The 22,364-nt window shown below is 40.7% G+C and overlaps 1 protein-coding gene across 1 annotated transcript in view; it reads right to left on the bottom strand.

The window, feature by feature from the left end:
* ARHGAP24 (Rho GTPase activating protein 24) overlaps positions 1-20,032 on the bottom strand; it is a 181,361-nt gene extending 161,329 nt beyond the window's left edge. Inside the window, exon 1 of the mRNA XM_068187695.1 lies at positions 19,875-20,032. The gene's annotated coding sequence lies outside the window, so the exon portion shown is untranslated. The remainder of the gene's footprint in view (positions 1-19,874) is intronic.
* Between the last annotated feature and the right edge of the window lie 2,332 nt (positions 20,033-22,364).

Below are 22,364 nucleotides of genomic sequence, written 5' to 3'. Positions count from 1 at the left end.
TCTCTTGATCAGATAATGATTTGAAAAATAACTCTGCTCTTCTAAGTTGGAAGGTAAAATCTCTAGGCATCAACCACATAGAAAGCAATTTTTACATAGAGTTGTGTGGTTTATCAGCTTGATCCATCATTCACCCAAATTTAGGAACCAAGTTTAATTAGAGCAGATGCAGATGGAATAGGATTCTTCAGATTCTCTTCCAACAGACAGTGGTTCTCAAGACAATATTTCAACCTTTCCAAATGGAAAAAGATAATTAACCTTTTAACAAAATAGATTAGCCAGTGCAAAAAGACAACATTGTAGCAACAGTTGGGTTTTTCTAGAAAACACAAAGAATATGGTGCTTTGGGAGTTTGCACAACAGATGCCCCCTCTTTATTGTCTTGTGAGCTAACTTCTCTTCTCTAGCAAAGCTTTTCTAATTCTTCACTTTTTTGTTTTCAATTATTCCTAAGGCCTTTGTCTTTTTGAAGACATAATACTGCTGGTGCTGCTTCAGAGCTGTTAAGTGTAAACAGCAAGACTCAAAAACATTTATTTGACCTTGCATTTCCTAACAAAACAGTCAAATGCCCTGGAAGTTTCAAATAAATAAAAAAATCACTTTATACATACAATTTTCAAGTTGACACAGAGAAAAACAATCCAGCAGAGATAACAGACATCAGACATTTTTTGTGGAAGGCATTCAGCTTCACAGCAATAGGCCGGTAAAGGCATCTAGACAAGACCCATACAAAACGCACCAATGCCTACAAGCACCAACACACTTTGCCTCTTCGGATCATGAAATTTGCCACGTGTTTCAGCAAAACAAACAAGAAAATTGCTAATCCAGTTGTTATTCGTGACTAGGCACTGTAAGAGAGCAGCATCACCTACCTGCCTGCTGAAGAATGTTAAGTATCAGCTACTGAGATAGCAAACATCACCAAGTGTCCTTGCCAGGATGTGGGAGAAAGCTCCAGGAGCAGCCAGCACACTCAGAACACGTGAGATCCCACACAAAAACCTGCAGCAGGAGCAGGGAAGCAGCAGCAGCAGGGCTCCTCTGCCCTGTACCAAGAGCTACGTGGAACCACAGCTGACCCGATGGCTTCGCTGAGGGCTCACCGCAGCCCTCCAGCTCAGCCCACACCAAAGAGATATGGACCCAAACCCACAAGTAAATACAAGCAGCTGAGCTTGGACACCTCCGCTTTGCACAGAGGAACAACTCCACTGTGATGCTTTCACTCGCACAGCGCTTGCAGTTCTGTTTCACCAGGAACAAAAACATGTTTCCAGCATTCCAGCTCTCTGCTAAATTGGATGCAGATGATGAAGGGTTTTTTCCAAACACATGGAAGACAGCACAGCTGAAATCTCAGCTAGGCCTTGAGAAATCCTGGACATAAGGCATTAAGCTTTCTACAACACACAAGAAATCTAGGCGGCAACTATTACGATTTCATTTCAGAGTGTGATTTAAGATGATATTACGAGACAGAAATGTTAAAAGAAACTAATAAAAGCCTTTCATGTACTCTCAAATAAAGTCAGATGTTCATATGCCATGTATCTGGACAACCTCTGCTTTCAATGGAAGCCTGATCTCCACTTCAAAGGGAGGAAATTAGACAAAAGGGAAAAGAATGTACACCTCTCAGTACTGGAAGCCCCAGGAAACCCAAGACCAAAGGACTAAATCCATCACTTTTCCAACACCCTCAAGACAGACAAGCCTACAAGATGTTTAACCAAGAGAGAAATCAAAAGCACAAGCATTTGCAATCCTCACTCTCAGCCACCAGTACATAAACTTCGCTCATTCTATTTTTTGAGTAGTTTCAGCATAGCATAAAACATTTCTGTACATCCACTGCTATGTAACTTCTGCTTATTGCTTTGAAAAGAAGCCATTCCCTCTACCAAGTGTAGGCGGCTTTCTTGTTTTAATTGGTGTTGCAGGCAGGATGTATGTTTAATTTTCTTAATGTTTAGTCTGTCCTCAAATATTAACATAACAGTGACCACCATGACCGAATCCGAAACATTAAAAGCAGAGTTAAGTCCCAGCTTCCCATGCCTTCCCCCCCCCCCACATTCTGAAAGTGTGTCTACACATAGAAGTTATTTAATGGCGAACAAATTCTTCTTCTGGTGCTCCATCCTTTTGTACACAGCTTGACAGGAACTAGTTTTATCTGTAAGCTCTGCAGAAAGTAGTTTTGACACTTGGAAACAGAACTAAATTGTTCATGAGATACCTTGCTGTAGTACTTACTGATTACTCAGAATTTTGTCTATCCATGCTGTGAGTTGATGTTTTAGTCCATACACAGAATATGTTTGAAATTTCTCCAAAGGAGCAGTTATTTCTGCCTTCAGTGGCACAAAAATCTTGTGACTAACCTGAAAATTCAACCATTACCACTGTATTTTCAAGAAGACATTCACTCTGATGCTTGAAGTGTGTCAAATATTTCTTATCAGACATATTTACACTTCACTGGGACAATTCACATGACCAAAACACATTAATATGGCTAGTGTTACTGATTTAGCCACACAGATAATACTGTTCACGCTGAGACAGATTTCAGAAGATGAAGCTAATGAAGAAGTTGCATAAGCTTATTTCCCACCAAAATCCTTGAAAACTTATCTGTGTATTGCTAACTCTTCCTCCTCAACTCCAGTGACAAGACAGATAGGACTATTCATCTGGAACCTCCACCAAAATTCACAGAAAAAATACAGTCAGTTTTAAAGCTAAGTGCAAGACATAGAGAGCTAAATCACTATTAAGTACTTCTACCTAATTTCCATCACTATTATCAGATCTCTGCAGAGACTGCACCAAAGTTATTCCTAGGCTTGAAATTAATCAGTGTTTTCTTCTGGTAGAGTGGGAAAAGATCCAGTAAGCAGTTTTAATCTTAAAAAAAAATAATAATAAAAAAAGCCTCTTTTACTCACTAAGCAAATCATTGAAAAATTACACTTGCAATAATTCACACTGTTATTTAAAGTTTGTCAAAGAACCTATAAAGCTTGAACATTTTTTTTTTTACTATTTTTAATAGTTTTATAGAGTGTTTTGGTAGGTTTGTTTTGGGAGGTTTTTTAGTTGTTCTAAAACCATTTTGAAAAACTAGTATGAGTGGAAATGAGGCATCGGTTCATTTTCTGGATCCAAGAAACTGCAGGTAGAAGAGGAGTGTGTGTGATGGATTTCCTAAAGCATCTCTTTTTGCCCTGCCCCCTCTTCAAACTGTTCTTTTGTGATTTCACCTCAATTTATTTTCTTCTGCTCAAAACTGGCAAATGAGCATTCCCTTTATAAATATTTTTGTACAAGGGAAATACATTCCCAGGAATTTACTAGGCAATTATTTGGTTACTACTCTTTCGTGCAAGCTCAGTCACACAGCTTTTCCTGCACAAATACCCACGCAGGGCATCCAAGCATAACACTAGCACAGCTGTGCTCAGCCCTCCACAGCTCCACACCTGGTTCCACAGCACAGAAATGTAAGGGAGATAGGCTAAAACTCCACCTGCCCCACTCAGACAGTGCCAGGGAAGCTAAAACCAGTCCAACCTTCTGTCCCCACCTCCTCACAGACCTGCACACCAGAAAGAACAGTGTAAGAAAATCCTTCTATCCACTCTAAGTGGTTCATTTCTCCAGGACGGGTAATGAGCTAAGAATGCACAGTTTTGGCAACAAAAAAAAAAAAAAAAAAAAAAAAACAAAAAAACAAAAAACCTGTCTGCTGTCCCTGCTGCCATTTTCATTGGCTAGTCCTGTAACAAGAGTGACAACATTTACCACAGTCATGGGTACACTATTTATGGCAGAAAATGGCAGAAAAGGAACTTTAGAACAGTATATAAAAAAGAAGTAGATGTATCTGTCATGGCAATCACCTGTACAGTAGTACACTCTGTATGTGAATTACTGCCAAATCCAGGTACAAGCTCAAGTACACATAAGAGCTCCTGAGAAGACTGTTAAAAGTGCAATTATTATTGCATTTTTAATGAGACTTAGAAAATTGTCAAGAATCCCCCTCACCTTTCTCATGCTTTTCTCATCTCGAACTTGAATCTGAGTCCTACTTTTCATTTAACCTCATCATTTCAGATACATTCCATTATCTTCAAGGTGAACACACACTATATTATTTATTACATTAGTTTACAACTGTCAAAGTCCAGGACATCCCTCTGGCTGCCCTGGCTGTCTCGAGACCCTGGCAGGGGGCTCAGAGACCTTGGCACGAAGTCAAAAATACCTGTGGTTTTGATTTTAGCCTGTAGAAAAAGTTGCCAAGTTTGTATGAGGAAATTACAAGCCACAAAGGTTTGAGTAGTGTGCTATTTGAGTTAACACAGGGTGAAAAAAGTAGAATTTGGGGCATTTTTAGACTAGGATTCAGGGGGTCAAGATGGAGGGATTTGGGCATGTCCTGGTCACCTTCTCCTTCTTCTTGTCCTCCATGTCTTGGTGTAATGGTAACACTTTTCTATGGGTTTAAGGTCGAGACACACTGTCTAACATAGATGATAGGTATTGGCACAATATTGTAAACGTAATACATGTAATTTTTGATATAAAATGTACACGACACCCGAGGCAGCACGCAGAATGCCACGGCCTCCTTGCTAGATGGCGCTCAGCAGGTCAGAGAATGAATATTATAGATAAGGAAAAATGAACAACCTTGAGAAGCTGATCCTACGCATTTCAGACTCCTCCTCTGGCTGCACGGGCTAGGAAACAAGGACTTTTACAATCTTGGGGTCATCCCAGCACCACAGACCCTGAGATACAACATGCTCTCAAAAATCAAGCAATGAATGCACCAACAGGAACCCGACAACATGAAAAAGTGACGCACTTAACAACAGCTCCCCTGTCCAGGCAGAACTCAACTTCAACTCAGAGAAGATGCTGAGAGGAACCTGACCATGTCCCTGTGCCACAGTTTACAAGGAGGACTAAGCCACAATTTATCCTTTGAATTACTCAACTGTGAAGAACACAAAGTGAAAGGAAAAAAAGAAAACATGTTGTCACATTTGATAGACAAAGGAAAGTTTAGACACATCTGGATATCATGAAAGCTAAATATTTTTAACATGACTTTCAGTTCTTCTCTCTGGCAAATATGCATTAGATGTCCTAAAATCTAATCCCAAATTCTTTGGATTAGTTTAGAATTACACACCAAAAATACACAACGACCAGGGGAAAAAAAGAGGGGAGGGGAGAAATTTTCTGCTGGAAAAAAATCCCATAAGCAGCACAGTGCACAATGGAATTTTAAAAAATCCAGAAACAGTTCTAAGATTTCAACACAAACAGTTGTAAGATTTCAGCCTTCCAGAACAAAGCTGGTTTTATCATCTTTATTATGGTTCACTGGAGAATTTTACTTTCATTTTCCTGTAAGGAAGGAAGGACATAAGTAGCTCTCACAGCACCAAGACATTTCCTGAGAGATTGTCAAGGAAACTGGGGTTTCCCAAAAGATATCTCAAGTCTGGGACCTGGGGGCATCCTGGCATAAAATTCACCTCATGGTCCAGATTTCCAGAAGAACCTACCAATCAAGCAGCCCATTCAAGTTCAAATCTGCAAAGCAAAACTGTAACAAGCTGTACTATTCTGCACTAAGTTCCCTAACAGTGGTAATATATAAAAAGCTATTTGCAAACTTGCTTTCCAATTCAATATGGAAAATAATATGCCATATCAATACATCAACATCTTGTTTACCAAGATCCATTTTTCTCCACTGGAAACAACAAAGGCAGCTTGGCAGGCATTCAGGGCAGGGGAACAGAGATGAGCATTTGGTCAGACTGACACCCCAACAGCCAAGAACACAGAACATTCCACAAATGCTGGAAGGGGTGGCAAACAGCAAGGAGCAAAAACAGCTTTAAAGTGGGGGGTGACACACATTGGCTCACTAAGCAAATCAGTGGCTCAAGAAATACACCAGAAGTAATCACTGGCAGCAACAGAAACCAAAGTTACCTTCCCACAACAAGCCTGAGTGAGCAAATAGCCCCTTGTTCAGAGAACAAAAACAGGCACCACTTTCTGCTGCACAGCAAAAGCCTCCAAGAGTTCAGTGAGGACTACGCCTCTGAAATAAAGTAATTTCTTCAGAGCCAGAAATTCATGTACACCATTCAACACAAATTCAGCTCATCCATGCTCTACAACTGCATCCAAATTTGTACTATAAAAAAGTGCCCTGAATAGTACTCAAACATTTTCATCATCCAGATGATAATTCCATAACCCCAAAGCTGACAGTAATAATTCTACAAACCATCTCACTAATTAATTCAAGTCTATAGAAAGAAATCATCCCATTTTTATACTGTTTTGTATTATGACATCACCTACCCTGCACAGGTCAAACCAAAAGATTCAAGCATATGAACAAATCTGTGGATGTGTGATAGACAAAACAGCAGTAATGATAATGTGAACAATTAAAATAATTTGTATTCCATGAACTGCATGACTTTATTTGCAAGAAGTTTTCCTCTTTCAGTCTGCAGACTGTAATGAACAAGTGGAATTACCATAAAACTGTGTTGCACATTTTTCAACTCACTACTGACTCAATACTCAGATTATTTTATTCTGCTCACATGCTTCTTTTATTGGTATGTATTGCCTTTTTTTCTCAGCAATACTTTTTCTGCCTCTTTATTTGGTTTCAAATGTTGAACACAATATAAATGGAAGCTTTCTTTAGGGAAAAATAATATGAGCTATCAAAAGCCCAGAGCAAATGGATCTTCTGGTCATGAACCACATCCCTCGTGCAAACAGAACACCAAGACAGTGTCAGCAACACTTTAGATAACAACAATACTTAGTCCAGTGGTGATAGCTTTTTTGAAAGAAAGATGTGCCAAGATAAATTGGTAAAATCGTGGAGCTGCTGCCACCAAAATCTACAGCAGGTCAACATGCTGAACAACTGTAAACTGAATAAGTGCTGGAGGCATGCAAGTATTGACACCTAACTGATCCCAGTTTTTTACACAGCAGCTGCTGGGCTTTCTAAGGTCTCTGGCAAATTTTAAGAACCTGTCTGAAAACAAATGTGGCAAAACTGCAAAACATCCTGCTACAGAGAGAGGATAGGAGGTGCTCAGTAGAAAAGGCCCACCATTTCACCACACACAAAAACAGATGCTAAACCTGTTAATGAAATTCTCAGAGCCCTCCCCTCTGTTAAAACTGTGCCCAGTTCCTCACCTGACGGAACACGCACAGTAATGAAATATTATTTCTTCTGGCCCATCATACATGGAGTCTGCAATTCCAACCAGCCCTCAGGTAGTTACAGACACAAAGGCTCTTGGAACCTTGTCCTCTGTCATCTGCAGAAGACTTTTTCCATTTGCCAGCCCTTCACACCCACAAATGGGCCAGTCAAGAATTATAAAAATCTGCCTCTATTATAATATATTGTATTTAGCCATCACACCAGCTTACAAGAGTTTTTTGTTACTTTGACAGCAACTAAAACTTTCCTGATACACAGTTCATCCATTTTAGCTGCAAAAACCCCAGCATAAAATTAGCACAACTCTGCAAAAAAGCCTAAGTTATCCTGAAGATCTTAATAATTGAGAAGTGTCTGAACCATTCATAATGTACTTTATAATTCTTTTTTTTTATGCTTTAGCCTATTTATGTGGCTTATAAAACATTGCACCATTCCTAATGATAACAGGAAACTATGGATGGTTAATTGAAACAATGGGGGACCCATTTTCATCATTGCTCAAAAAAAAAGCAGCAGTCTCAAGCTCACCATAACATTTAAGAAAATTCTCAAGGCACTAAAACACTTAAGATCATTTGTAATCACTTTATTTAACTTTCCATTCCCCCATCCCCATGCTGAAATTAATGAAGCATTTCTGTAAAATACCACCCTGAATCAAGCCATGTTTTCCCAAGTTCTACAGCAAGACAAAATACAGTAATTTCCTTGGTTGTGCTTGGTGTTTGTGATCAATAACACTACACTACAGTGTCTGCTGACTGTAGAGAATTTATTTTCTTTCAAGGGAACACTTGCAAACTGTCCACATTTAGTGTTTCCTTTTCATAAATGCTTTAGAAAGTTCAACAGCAGTGTGGAGTCACACATTCATGCTACTAAATGACATTGAGCATAACAATTAAGAAGAAGCAAATGCAGTAAGAGGCAGCTTGAGCAAGGTGAAGTCAAGTGGCACAAAAGCTGGGAAAGATGTGGAATTACAGATTTTCTACTACCAAGGAGATTCCTGCCCACCTTCAGCTCTGCAAGTGACATAGTTCATCATTCCATTTAAATTTTTCATCTGTAGGGACAACCAGAATAACAATTTTTAAAACAGTTCAACAATTACACTTTTTGAGGAGGCAACACAAAATGTCTTCTTTTTCTTGTAATATGTTTTCCAGATTCCACAATTCATTTTCAGCAGAGAGTTTTGTAGAACCCTATTCTTACACATTTTGCAGACAGCCACGTTCACTTATCTCTCTGCAAATCAAGGTAATTTTACAAGATTTTCCCAGAGTAAACTAGCATTGCCTATGGCAGACCAATGGGAGACAAAAGATAAATTGGTAGAAAAACATTATAACTAGAAAATTAAGCACTTTTAGACTGCACATAAGAAAATACATAATGCTAAAAATATAATGATATGGCAACAAGAATCAATCACAAGCATCTGAAAGTCATTTGTTAGCTGATGAAATGGTGCCAAGTCAAACAAAAAAGTTGTAATTTGCTCACAAAGCCAAATTTAAGCCTAGATGCAACTAGCAGGAACTGGCAACAACACATCTAGGACTGTGTTTTGAGGATCTCTAAGCCAAAGTAGCTCTGCTACATCTACAAATACACAAAACATGCAACAAAAATCCCTGCCACCTTGTCCATGAGCTTTTTATCTGAACAAGAACACTTTATGAAGGTTATTCAATCCTGTCCTGTGTGAATGTTTAAAACCAAGGCCTTCTTCCCCGTTCCCCACCTCAAAGGAGAGTAAGTACTTCAGTATTATTCTCCCCTCTCTAGAACACTTACTATGAGAATTTTTTCTATTCCTTATTTACTGATTCACAAAAATCATGTTTATTATGAAAAATGAACAACCATTCTAATGTTACAAAGGAACTCAAAGATCTTAATGAGATACTACTTAATAGGAAAGCTTTTTTTAATTATTCTAAAGGTAACTTACACCACTTAAACTGACAATTTTATTAACATATATATGCTATGTCATACAGTACATTAAACAGTGCCAGCAAAAAAAAAAACAAAACAAAAAAAAAAAAAAAAAAAAACAAAAAAAACAAAAAAAACCACTCAGACCACTCCAAGCCATCAGCAATTTTACCCTGTGCTCTTTTGTAAAGATGTCAAATGAGTATCTTCTGTCTTAGAATTCTGTAACCTTTTCATGATAACTTGGTCAATACTAGCATATTTTCAGAAAAGCTTTCAGCTAAACACACATTTGTTCTGTAGAGATGGAACACTGTTTGTAGAGGTGTTTCAGCACTACCATCACCAAAAATACGACAACTTAGAGCTTAAAAACACTCTCCAAAGAGCTCTGTTAAATTTTAATGGCTCGTTAGAGGGGGAAAAATTACAGGATCATGTCCCAATTTCCACACTACTTTACTTTTTCCTACCTTGTTAGCCTAAAAAAAAAAATCTGCAAATGACAGACTAGCCAAAAAAACATTTTCTTCTTGTTCCACTTTCAATGAGTCTCAGAACAAACTATTTGCTCTTATCAGTTTCCAAGCAATCTGTCTAGGCATCCAAGTTTATCAATAAGAACCATTCAAGCCTCCTTGCTTTTAAACATACCCAAACTGAAAAGCTTGTTTAACTGGCCTATTAAGCACTGTGATTGATTTCTTAACATTTCCAATAACTCTTATTTCTGGTTTTGTGATAAGATTTCAACCCTTCATTGCTTGCAATCTATGTATCAGATGCCAAAAAAGCTAAAATCTACTTCTCCTGGACCTCCAACAGCACATACAGCTTGCTTCTGAGCTCAGGTTCTCACCCTATTTTTTAATAAGCACAGATACTAACTTCACATTAATTTACAGAGGACCTTCCTACCACCAGCTCCACGCTAGATATTTTCCAAGTAGGCATCCAAGACTGCTGTACTGTCATACCATGGAAAATACTTAAGATATACTGTCTGAAACCATGGGGAGCAGTCTCCCCATGCAAATCTGCTATTTGATTTTCACGTTTCTAGGAAATTCCCTAATACCTAAAAGCTCAGTAACACTGTAAAAAGTGTTCTATGAGAGAAAGATGCAGATTTAACAAGAAGCATCACGTGAATTTTTTGAGTACAAGACTGCTTTGCATAAAATACCTGCAAACCATCTCTCACCATGGACTTCTGATCCTCAGCTAGAGAAGAATGAGCCACATGAGTCAGCACAGAACATGACACTGCACACACATTACTCTTTTTCAGGTACATGACACCAGGGAAACTTGTCACACACACAGTAGTCCAAAATGTGGCACCTCCATGACTCAGAAGAAAAATTCTAAACTTTTTCTCCAAGGAGAAAGTACAAAAAGAATAGCAATGATCTCGCAGCTTATATTTTCACCCCCAAGAGCCATGTTGTATAGCAAGCTGTTGGATATTTTATGGTATTAGAAAATAAGTATGAATTAGCTTATGTTCATAACTGAGTGGTATCACAGGTCTCAGACATTGAGTTTTGTCTTATTTCTGTACAATCCCTCCAGCCCAAGACATTCAGCTTCAAGGCACAGGAGGGTATTCAGTTCCCTCATGGTACATCATAGTACCACAATGGCAAGCTCAGTTACCAGAGCTAACTTTTTCTCAGAAGTCTAAGCTAATGGGACACCAGAGGCTTGACCCAGGCATGCATCTTGAGCAGCATAACCTCCTACAAATATCTCATCTGAGCTATGAACCCTTCCTTCCCCCTCCAAAACAGCTGTAGGCTTGGTGCACAGCCCAGCAGCACAGACCTGCCCTTGCCAGACTAGAAATTATTTCCTTTCCTGGGTATTTCCACCAGGTAATGCACAATATTTTTTCATTACTTACTGGACACCTAAATAACGTACAAAATATTGCATAGTCATATGTGGACTAACAATACCTGTTATGTTGTTTTGGCTAATCTGCCATTTTTTCTAACAGTCCTTACAAAAGTAAGACATGGTAAAACTCACGTTTCAGAGCCTTCCTGTGGGTGCTGGGAGATGAACATCTCCAAAGCAGTGTCCCAGGAGTGACACCATCAAACATGATTCAAACATCTGGAGAAAGTCAGAGAGAATTTAGGATTTTATTTCCAGTGCTGGCAGAGGATCACGCCTATGCCCAACTCGCCTTCTGCACTTTCCCAGTTGCCAAGGAAAGGAGTTAGAGCCACGTGAAAGTGCATTGTACAGCAGTGCTGCACAGAGGCTTAATCTCGTTACATGATAAACAGTCTTGTCACCGAACATGCCACGTGCCGCACGCTCAACTGGCTGCTTTAGTCCTTTCCTGGTGTCAGCTGAGTGCACTGGGAGCTCTGTGAGCCCAGCCTGACAGCAAGAGGCAGGAATTCAGCACATACTAAACAGGAGAACAGCCAAATGCAAGAGACTTAAAGAGTGTGCATGAGAAACCCCCAAGCTTCCCAGCTCACAGCATCATCATCACAGCTGTCCCTGATCACTGCCCAGAAGGGTCCCTCTCCCCTCACGCCTGGCAGAAGGCAGCATTTCAAGGGACCAACTACTCCTATACAAAGAGGCACTGACCATTGCAAAGGGCAGAGACAATAACCCTTTCCCAGTGTGGTAAATCCTACCAGGAATACCAGCCGACCAGTTCAGGAGCTGAATCACCATGGCAAGTGGCCAAAATTGTAACATCAGTGCTAAAACATAGGAAATTCTTCAAAAGAAGTAAAGCTGTTAAGAGAGAAGTCATTATCCCTGAAAGCATTCAAGTAGTGACTGGATGTGGATCTTAGTGCTGTGGTTTAGTCAGCACAGTGGTTGGTGTTCAAAAATTGGACTCAATTATATTGGAGGTCTGTTCCAACCTAAATAGCTCTATGATTCTATTAAATTAATTAATAGTTGACTCACTGCAGGACAGAATCATCACAGTGAAAATAATAAGGGTCCTACTATAAGCACATTGATGTCAATTATATTTTTGTCCTGGCACATCCTACAATATTTGTAAAATATTCCCGTGGTTCAGAACTAAACTTATTTTTCCCAGCTGTCCACATAGGACAAACAGGCAGAACAGGAAAGGATCTACCTTCTCATTAAGCCCAACTTCTAAAACCCCATGGAAGCCAGCAACATAGTTACTTTCTGACAGAAAAAACATCACCAAAACAGCTATTTTACCATCTCCCCTCACCCCCAGCACAGCAGTAGCAAGGCTTCTCAGGAACTCCTTACCCTGTTAGAATTTTTTTCTTTCATTGCAGCACACTGATGGTCAGGCTACTCCAATTTACTCATCACCCCAAAATAGTTCTCTTCTCTCCCTGATGTTTACACACCTGACATATTTACGTGCAGAGTCTAAGGCTGCTTTCTCATTTTCACAGAATACACAAAGTCAGGTCTGAACTTCTCTGAAGAAAGAAGACTTGAGCATGGCTGGTGAAATCTAGGCAGCAGCCATCACACACATACCAGGTTACACAGAAAACAAAACAGACCAAAAGCACCAGGTCTTGTACGCTTACAGACAGATATGCATTGTTTTTCATAGGTTGTCATTCCTCAAAACCACTACTTACAACATATGCCTTCTTAGAGCTTCTTCCTGCTTACTCAGTTGTGAACCCTGAGAGAAAAACCCAACATAAGAAAGCTGCTGGCATCAAGACATAGATTTCTATTTATACAAATATGTATTTTCCTAAATATCATTTATTAAACATTTCTGGGGGATGTGGTTAACGGATTCCAGTTTGAGCCCTGTATTCTCCTAGGAGGAGAAGGGGTTTCACCATCATGCATCTAATGTTAATAATGTTTTACATTTCAATTAATTTATTGACTTCTAAAGAATTTTTAGTTGAGCTGTACTTAAAATAGCACCTTCAAGACTTCCCACTGCCATATATCAGAACTGTATTTGCTTTTTTCAAAACAGTGAATAAATGCATCTTACATATGAAGAGTCCTCAATCTTGCAATCAGTTATTGACTGGGGGGGTGGGGGGCATTTGCTACGATGTTTTCATTCCAAAATTTCACTTCTAGCCACAGGGCAGAGCTCTGTCAGGGCACGTTTTCTGACCACTATCTTTCCTATTCACTAAAATGAGCATATTAGACATTGAAGTTGGGTCCATTTGGGTTCCAGCAATGCTATTAAGATCCCAAATTACCCCAAGCAGATCCTTACTCTCTATTTGCAAAGCTCCCATTTTAGGACACTTCCATTCAGCTCTGCAGAGCCTAAGCAGGCTTTGTACTTGGCAAACAAAGTAAGAATTCACAGTCATTTTGAAAGAACGTAAATTACTATGTCCAAACTAAAAGGTATTGCATTTTTTCTCTCCTTCTCCAGGCAGGCCCTTTAACATTTCTGCCTTAGTTTGCTTACTTCTTAGGAGAAATTAAAAAAAGAAAAAAAAAAAAAAGCCAAGAAAGAAGAAACATCTGTGGGAACAGCTGCACAAATATTGCAACTGCCAGAGGAATTATTTCTTTCTAGCATCCAGGATTTCTGGGTTTGTGTGTTGCAACACTTGGTAGTGGATAATCACAGTGACTATCCATGCATGTGACACGCAGTTTTGATCTCAGTCACGGATAAGAGGCAATAGCTCAACACCAGCCCACCATAGACATACAAACACACAGAGAAAAACAACCAGAAACCCAAACTCTTGAAAGAATTGTCTAGAAGCTCCACAACAAAAAAGCTTATATAGCAAGTAGGCTGCTTGGTCCAACTTCTGGACAATCTAAATTCCATGTTAGCTAGTTTATAATTATAAGCAAAGGTAGAGTACAGCTTTTCCCTTCATCATTATCTGACCTTTAACAACAACACTAAGACCCCAAATTACTCAGAACACTTTCCAAGACAACACTCTGAAATAAGGCAATGATGTCACTAAATAAACAAGATTTCCAGAAGTCTGTCTTCATCTCCTAGATACATGTCTGTATCCACATACTTGTCTTTGAACTGCAGCAATCTGTTACGCTCCAACAGGAAGAATTAAAAATGAGTTCTATCATGTTCTGTGCTATATATTGATAACCACACAATTCTTATTTCTCAGTCTATGCCCAAGTAGGTAAGGCAAATATGATTAAAACTCCATTACATCATTAATCAACTAAATTAAAGTCACTAGTTCTAAATACACACAGCAACAAGATCTTGAAGCTACTGTACAATGCACAATTTGTTTAGGAATTACTGAAACTTTTTCCCCCTCCAAAATACTGAAAGAATAATCAACCAATATGGCCATGGAGGGAAGTCACCTCATCCAGCTGATCCACAGAGCAGGATTTTAAGAATGAGAAGCAAAGTTAATTGCCTGCAGCCTCTGCATAATTTTTCTTTCTCAAGAAACTCAAGAGGGGCCTCAAGCATACTTTAAGTCACCCTTGACTGTAGCACTCTCCCATTTGCTAAACAGTCATTTAGCACACTGGAATTGCTGCAGCACAGCAGCACTTGAGCTTCTTCATCTTCCACCTCTACACAGTCAGCTGTCAAGCGGGGTACAGAAAAAGCCTTATTTGACCAAGCTTCAGCAGGCTTCAGGGTGGGTCTCTGCTCCACTTGAATTGATATGACCCGTTGTTATTCATTCTCTAAAGACCCATCCTCTAAAACCATGCCTACACATTCCCACAGTACTGCCTGGAAACAAAATGGTGATCAATCTTCTTGCTTTTGATTTTTAAAGATCACAACTTGCTTTGCACTAGCAGCTCTTATCCTTCCTTGTATCCACACATTCCTAGCTGAAGAAGGCAGTCCTTCATGATCTGCTGAGGTCATTCAGCTCCTTTTCATCAAGCCACAAACAGAATATCAGATCTTTTTTCACCCCATATAAGTAATACTAAAACGACAGAGGGTCAGAACTGAACAAATAGATGGCTACAATGGGACAGAAAGCCCATCCAGCCCAGCATCTCCAACTGTGACTGAAGTAAAACCTCAGGGAAACAGGATCGCCAAGACAAGCAAGCAGCAATACTTTGGGCCAGCTACCCCTTAAAACTAGGTTTTCTTTTTACTAACCCCTACACTGCAAGTACTTATTAATTACACCTTACTTACATCTTGTGCACAGTATTACCTCCTTTCATTTCTTTTGAGCCTGTCACCATCACTCCTGGACACACCCTGGGACTTCTCTACTGAAAAATAAGGGAGGAAGAAACAGTATGTTTACCCTTTTCCTGCCACTTGTTAGTCAAATTTTCTTAATCATCTCATCTCCAGGCTGAAAAGTTCCTTCCGGCTGCACTGTTTTTGCACAGAAGCTGTCCTTGACCATTCTTTTTGTACTTTTTTAAGACCTGTTCCAGCTTCAGCTGTCAATTACTAGAACCTTCCTTCCCTGATGTCACCTCTATCTGCCTTCACATTTTTCTTCTCACAGCACAGCATGTGGTACCTAGGGGAGGTCAAAGATACAACTGAAAAGGCAGCTTATGGAAACTCCGGGATCCTGTTGCCAGAGCTGAGGTCGAGTCAACCAAGCAAGGATTAACTGGAAGGCTACTTTCTCTGCCTGCTGCAGGAGCACCCTGCCTGCACCTGGGAGGCAGCAAGATCCCTCTAGATATCCCTAACTGGGAGAACCAAACATGCTTTTTCTTTGATTAGGGTGGTCTGGGCCAAAATGTGTTGGCTATTTCCTTATTTTGAGCAATTTCCCTGTTTTGCAAGGAGGCGAATTGCTAGGTTTTACTAATGCTTTATGATTGTTCCATTTGATAGGTCAAGAATATCAGTCTACTTAAAATTTAAGTTGTATTTTCTTTTCTTTGTTAACAAATTACTGTTTTAAAAGCAAAGGTAAATGTGGGAAAAGAACCATGGAAACACACTAACTACTTCTTGGAAGTCATACACATGAAAAATGTCTTTGCTAAAAAGCTACTAATCATAATTGCCATTACACAAAATCACATAAAATTCAATATAGGAAAATGAAAGGTATTTTATGACAAGAAACTGTACACATCACCAAGGAAATCAACATGTGCTGAGGTTTGTCTCATTGAGCAATGGAGCATGAGAGCCCCTCCAAACTAACAAGTACAACAGTAAACAAGAGAAGTTTGTTAAAGTTAAAAGCAATAAGCTTGTGAGTTCCTGCAAGACCCCTGGCTTGATGGTGCATGACATTTTCATTAGAAAAGCCCAATGAAACCAGAGCTGAGCCAAGCAGACAAAATTAATTCAGACATTTAACAGATAAGTCAAAGACTATGACCGTAAACAAAAAAAAAGCAACACACTGCAGGTGGCTTCCAGTCTCCAAGCAATTATCTTATTTTGCAGTGTAACCAACGACTCGGAAGAAAACCCAGGAAGAAAAAAAAAAAAAGATCATGACTGCAAATTGTGCAGGTGACAAATACCAAAGAAGCTGTTACAGACATCTGTCTGTCTGTGCACCAGTCTGTGTCTCCTCCTTCAGCGGGTGCTCAAGTTGGGAAGAACCCACAGTACCTGAGAGCATCTTCTCTGGAAACCATTTTAAAAAATGTTGGAATAGAAAAAGGGAGAATAAAATGAAATTAAGAAACTGTATTTTCCACTTTTAAAAAGAGAAGGTAAAGAATAAAATAGTAACTCTAGAGAAAGTAGAAATTTGGATAGAGAAAGCTATTAAATGTACAAAGAGCTAGTAAGAACCAGAGCTAACAAAGCTGGTGGTCAAAAACATACAGTAAAGCTGACTGATGATAATTACACCACATGAATATATTGGAGAGTCTATCAAATTACTTTGTTGGCAAAACAGGGTATCCTTCACAACTAAATGATCTAGCTTAAAATGGAAGCTAATCAAGGCCTATTATGGTTTATTCTGGATCCATAATCAATTAAATACAAAATCAATTTACAGCTTCACTCCAATGCTTACCATACCCACTTTCATTACCTGAATGTAGATGGCAAAATGGTGAAGCAGAAGGAAAGAGTCAGGAAACATACAAGAAGCTGCTATGCTGCTGAAGCTGAAGTACATCCATCTTTGACATGCCTGGTATTTTCATGTACTTTTGAGTGCTTTCAATTAAAAAAACTGCAACCTAATCAAGATTTTTCTAAATAAATGCAGGCAACAACTATAAAAAACAATGCTAACTTGAAATCCTTGCTTTAGCATAATAATAGAAACTAACACACTAAATCCTACCACTCACACTTTCTATAGTCTGACATGAAGGAAGAGAATCTAAGATGGGAATTTGGCCTCTATTACCTTTTTAGGTTTCTCCTAAGACTGCCAGCAGAGTAGCAAATGTCATTAAAACTGTGTGTTTCCTTATCATCCAACACTATCAGCCACTCACCTTACCTGGAGTTCTTCAACCTAACAGAACACCAAGTTCCAGATTTGGAACTGTACCAGATACACTCCTGCCATGTTTCTCTTGGTTTACAACACCAAGAGAAGACCACCTTTTGTTTTTCTCCCTGGCTGAAAGCTAACATACATTCACCCTCAAAACAGTGTAGAACACAAATGCCACCCCAATACGATGAGGTATCACACTCTGTTCCAGGAGATTATTTTAAAATAAAAATTGTATCAAGCATTCTCTCTGTCCAATATAGAGAAAGTCCGTTAATAGCTCCAGGAATGAAACATACTTCCAAAGGCCATCAGATTGGAATAATCACAAAAAAGTCTACACAGAAGACAGTTTAAATTAGCAGATGAAAATCACTTCAAACTACCCACCATGAATTTGAACTAGTTTGTTTTTTGGTTTTTTTTTTTCTGCATGGTGCACTTAAAACACCAAGATTTTGAATCAAGCAGCAAAACATGATTGTGCGCTACAGATGCACATGGAGGTCACAGAGGGTTTTGATTCTGGCTGCTTCTGAAGACATGACCTTATCAGGACTTCATACTATTACCTGGTCTGTTTCTTCACAGAATCCTGATTTCTGTCTTTTTAAATTCCATATTCAGAAAAATGAACCTAGTTACAGAACCAGTAACAGAAGTAGTGATCTTTATGAACCAGTCTGCAAACCCAGGAGAGGCACACATCAAAAAACAACTCACAGCCTTGCTTTCACCTGACTCCAGCAGCACATCACCTTACAGCACAAACGAAGTCATGCCTTCCACACAGAACCATGTTTTCAGTTGAATTTTCTACATGGCTTTTTATCTTTTTTACTTAATTGCCATGTTGTTTGCTGGGGTTTTGGGGTTTTTTTTGTTTGATTTGGTATTTTTGGGATGGGCACTCCATTTATTCCAAACTAAACCTAGTTTGTTTCATCAACAACTGAAAGTCAAGTAAAGAACCAAAGCAGAAAAATGTACCTGAGAGACAGGACAACAATGAAAGAAGAGGCAGTTTAATAACTTTAGATACCATGCACAAGGAAACACACTTTAAGCACATTAATTTTTAACGTTAAGTCACTCTATCATGCACTGGAAGATGCCTTTTGCAATAACAAAACCTGCCACGACATGAAAATTTCATGGGACTGAAAACAGGCACTTGACTCGTAATCCTTCCTTCTCTCTACTGCTGCCTGTAACTGTGCATGTCTCCTGTGACTATGAGATTCCACTCAAATGACTTTTAGCTAGGACAAGATACTTTGCTCCTTGTACTGCTCAGTCCCACTCCTGTAATTCTTACCTCAGGAGGAATCCTGAATGTACAGAAGTTACTGTCACCTCCTAGGTACAGAACTACTGTACAACAGAAAAACTTAACAGCATCTCAATACCTGCTGATCTAAGAGCTAGCATCATCTTCTCTCTGCAGCCATGCTACTGAAGAGACAAACAGAATTCAGCTTAACATTACATAAATTCTGTGTTATGAAGTCACTGTGCTACACAGGAAATTTGTTTTCTTATTTCTGCCTACTCAGGACAAAGGTACCTATCTAAAAAAAAAAAAAACAAAAAAACAAAAAAACCTGCTGTTTACTTCCAGTCATCTGTTTGACTATTTTTCTAGTCAAACAGACTAACATTACCAAACATGAATTATTTAATACTCTCCACTCTGTTGGAAGGAGAAAACTCCCAAACTCACAACATGCATGCATATTACTGCAAAGGAAGATAGAGGCAAATATTACCTTCAATTTCCTTCCCAGAGAAGGAAAAAGTCAAGACTACTACTCCCTTATGTTAAAAAGAAATCCACTCAGTGGCTCTAAAAATCCATGGAATACTGTAATCACAAGAGAGTTAGGCAAAGTCCTCATTTCAAAATCTGTCCCAAAAAATCTGTCCATCACAAACCCAAAACTGCAGAAAGCACAAAGGGGGTTGATTTATATTCAAGTCAGCAAGTAGTCAGATAAGCCACACTCAGCCTGTACCCCTGAAACCAACAGAAACGGATCCTGTTAGGAAGCATTTAGCACTGGTGAGAAATAACAGCACAGAAGAACACTGTAAGATGCCTACACGCCCAGAGCAGACAAGAACAGCTGTCTCGCACACACTCAGCTGCTGCCACCGCTCCCCGGCCGCAGCAGCGCCCGGGCTCTGTCCCCGCGGTACCGGCGGTACTCACCCGGCGCTGCCCGCCTCACGCAGGGCCGCCCCGCTCCCCCATACACGCACCGGCGGCTCGGGGCACGCTCGGCAGCGGCAGCAGCTGATTTCAGCCCGGCTGCGCTCACAAGTTTCTTCTCCTGCCCCCTCCCTCAGCCGCTCAGGCGACCTGTGCGCAGGCGGGGCTGCCGCCACCACCAGCCCATGGGGGTGCCGCGGTGCCCCGGGAGCCGCGCCGGGGGCAGCCCGCGGCGGCGGGCGGGGCGGCGGCGTGCGAGGGTGATGGATAATGTGCGATGTGTTGTGCGCGCCGGCCGAGGGGCCGGGGCGGCCCCGCAGGGCCAGCCCCCGGTTTCGGGTTTCACGGGCAGCTGGCAGCCCCGGGGCGCGCCGCCGGCTGCGCTGCTGGAGGAACGCGCCTGCCTTCCCAGACGCTCTGGGAATGCCAGCGCCGGGACACGCTCCGGGAGCCGTCCCGGGCTCCCTGCTGTCCCCCTAGCCCTGCCACGCTCCAAGGGGACACACGGACAGCCCGAGATCCTACGCAGAGTTTTGCCGCCCCCTCTCCTTTCTCCTTTGTGCCTGTGGTGCAGCTTTAGTCGACTGAACACAGTCTGAGCAGCCCCGACTCATCCACTTCCAACAGCACCTCTGCAACTTAGCACGGCTTAGCTCTCCTTAAGAAGGACTCAAGATTTTACCCATCCGTGGGCCCAGCTCTGACTCACGTTCACAGCAGAAATCGGGGAATTAGGATGGAAACTGCAGCCGTGATCGGGTTTCGGGAGCTGCTGTCCGCTCCCTGGATAGCGGGAGCGATGCCTGCTCCCGGGTGACTCAGGAATCATGGGGCTGTGCTCTGCTTTTCTCCATACTCAGAGAGCAGTGAATGACATGGAACCTCCGTCCTCCCTTCCACCACACCACAGTATTGGTTTCGGTGGAAACAGCCTCTCTCAGAAATGAGATGATGCATTTCCTGGTCTCTTCTTTCAGATCCCCATCACGAGACAAAAAGCAGTTTCTAATATGATACCACCATGAGATCATAAGAAAAAAGTGCTAATAATGGTAGTTGAAGATGGCACAACATGGCATTTTGAAGCTCAAGCAGGGTTCAGCTGACTGTACACACTAACAACAAAATCTTGCACGTTTTCAGCTACACCACCCAGGCACGTAGCATTCCTCTAATGACTGGAGCTGGAACATCTAGAAGCTAGAAATAAGTTTTGCATGAGAATCTCAATATCTGATGAGTGCAGCTTGGACAGATGTAGACACACTCCTACCGACTTCCCTCCTATGACCCATTTCTCACAATTCAGTATTTGCTGGTTCCAGCTCCACCCAATGTGAAAGCACTAAAAAATCCTCAGTACCACAAGAATAGGTACAACCTTCTGAAGGCAATCCATTTTCTGATTTATTCTTCAGATTTATCAGGTTTTTCAATAGATAAGGTCTGAAGAATATTTATGTAGTGTAGCAGGTGACATGTCATATCTTGCAGCAGTGATAAATGGAACACCACTGCACTGGAGAAGCTTTTACTTTTAACAGAAACAGAATAATTCAGGTACCTGGTTACCATACTGAAGCAAACCTCTGAACTCTGCTTCTCACTAATGCTACAGGAAGGGCTGGGGCCTGCAGCAGTCAGTATCACTACATTTATGAAGGGGAATACCCAAGACACTTTTCTCAGCTTCCCAGCTTTTCATGAGATAGCCAGCCAGAAAAGAGAACTAAGCAAGCCATTAAGCATAAGGACTGGTCCCTGCTTCTGGCTCTGGAAAAGAAATCCACAGAGACAAAGCAAGGAGGAGGCAGAGCAAGCTCATTCCTGTGATCTCCCTGCCAAACTGGGAGATTTGGCTAACAGAGGTCCTCAGCATCTGGAACAGCATGCTGCACCCCACCAAAATTCAGCTTCTCCCAGGAGCCATACCAGTTTGAAGAAATCACTGAGTCTTGCTGACTCTCTGCCAATGTAATTTTTTAAGAATAAACAGGGTGTATCGTACACGGCTGCTCAGGAAGTGAAAATAAACATGCACAAACTTTAGATGGTGAGGAGGACAGAATTAAACACATGCACAGCAGGATACCTATGCTGGCCTTCAGTTTGCTTGGCTGCCAAATTCAGGCTCTGAGGGAGAACAGCCAGAATGACACACTAGAAAAAACATTTTTTAGTGGGCTGGAAAGCCTTTCACCATCAAGGACCATGCCTGCTCTAATGAGGGGCCTGTATGTATGGCAGCCTCACTTTATGCGTCACATTTATCAACATTATACAAAAAGTTAACCCAGGCACTTCTGTAAGTTTTATCTTTGCAGTTCTGCCTTTATCTGAACAACAGACACATTAAGACACAAGACCTCTTGTTTAAATTATAGGAAATTACTGTTCTGTTACTGTGCTGTTCTCTTAAGAGAGAAGTAACCCCAGGGAAATTTCCAGCTACTGTAGAGAAAGGAGAGTGGTACAAAGCACTTCCTTTGC

Source organism: Anomalospiza imberbis, chromosome 4 (genome assembly GCF_031753505.1).
Source record: "Anomalospiza imberbis isolate Cuckoo-Finch-1a 21T00152 chromosome 4, ASM3175350v1, whole genome shotgun sequence".
In the NCBI taxonomy this organism is placed as follows: domain Eukaryota; kingdom Metazoa; phylum Chordata; class Aves; order Passeriformes; family Viduidae; genus Anomalospiza; species Anomalospiza imberbis.
Note: the sequence above shows the minus strand (reverse complement) of the source record. Positions and strands in the feature narration are given on the sequence as shown.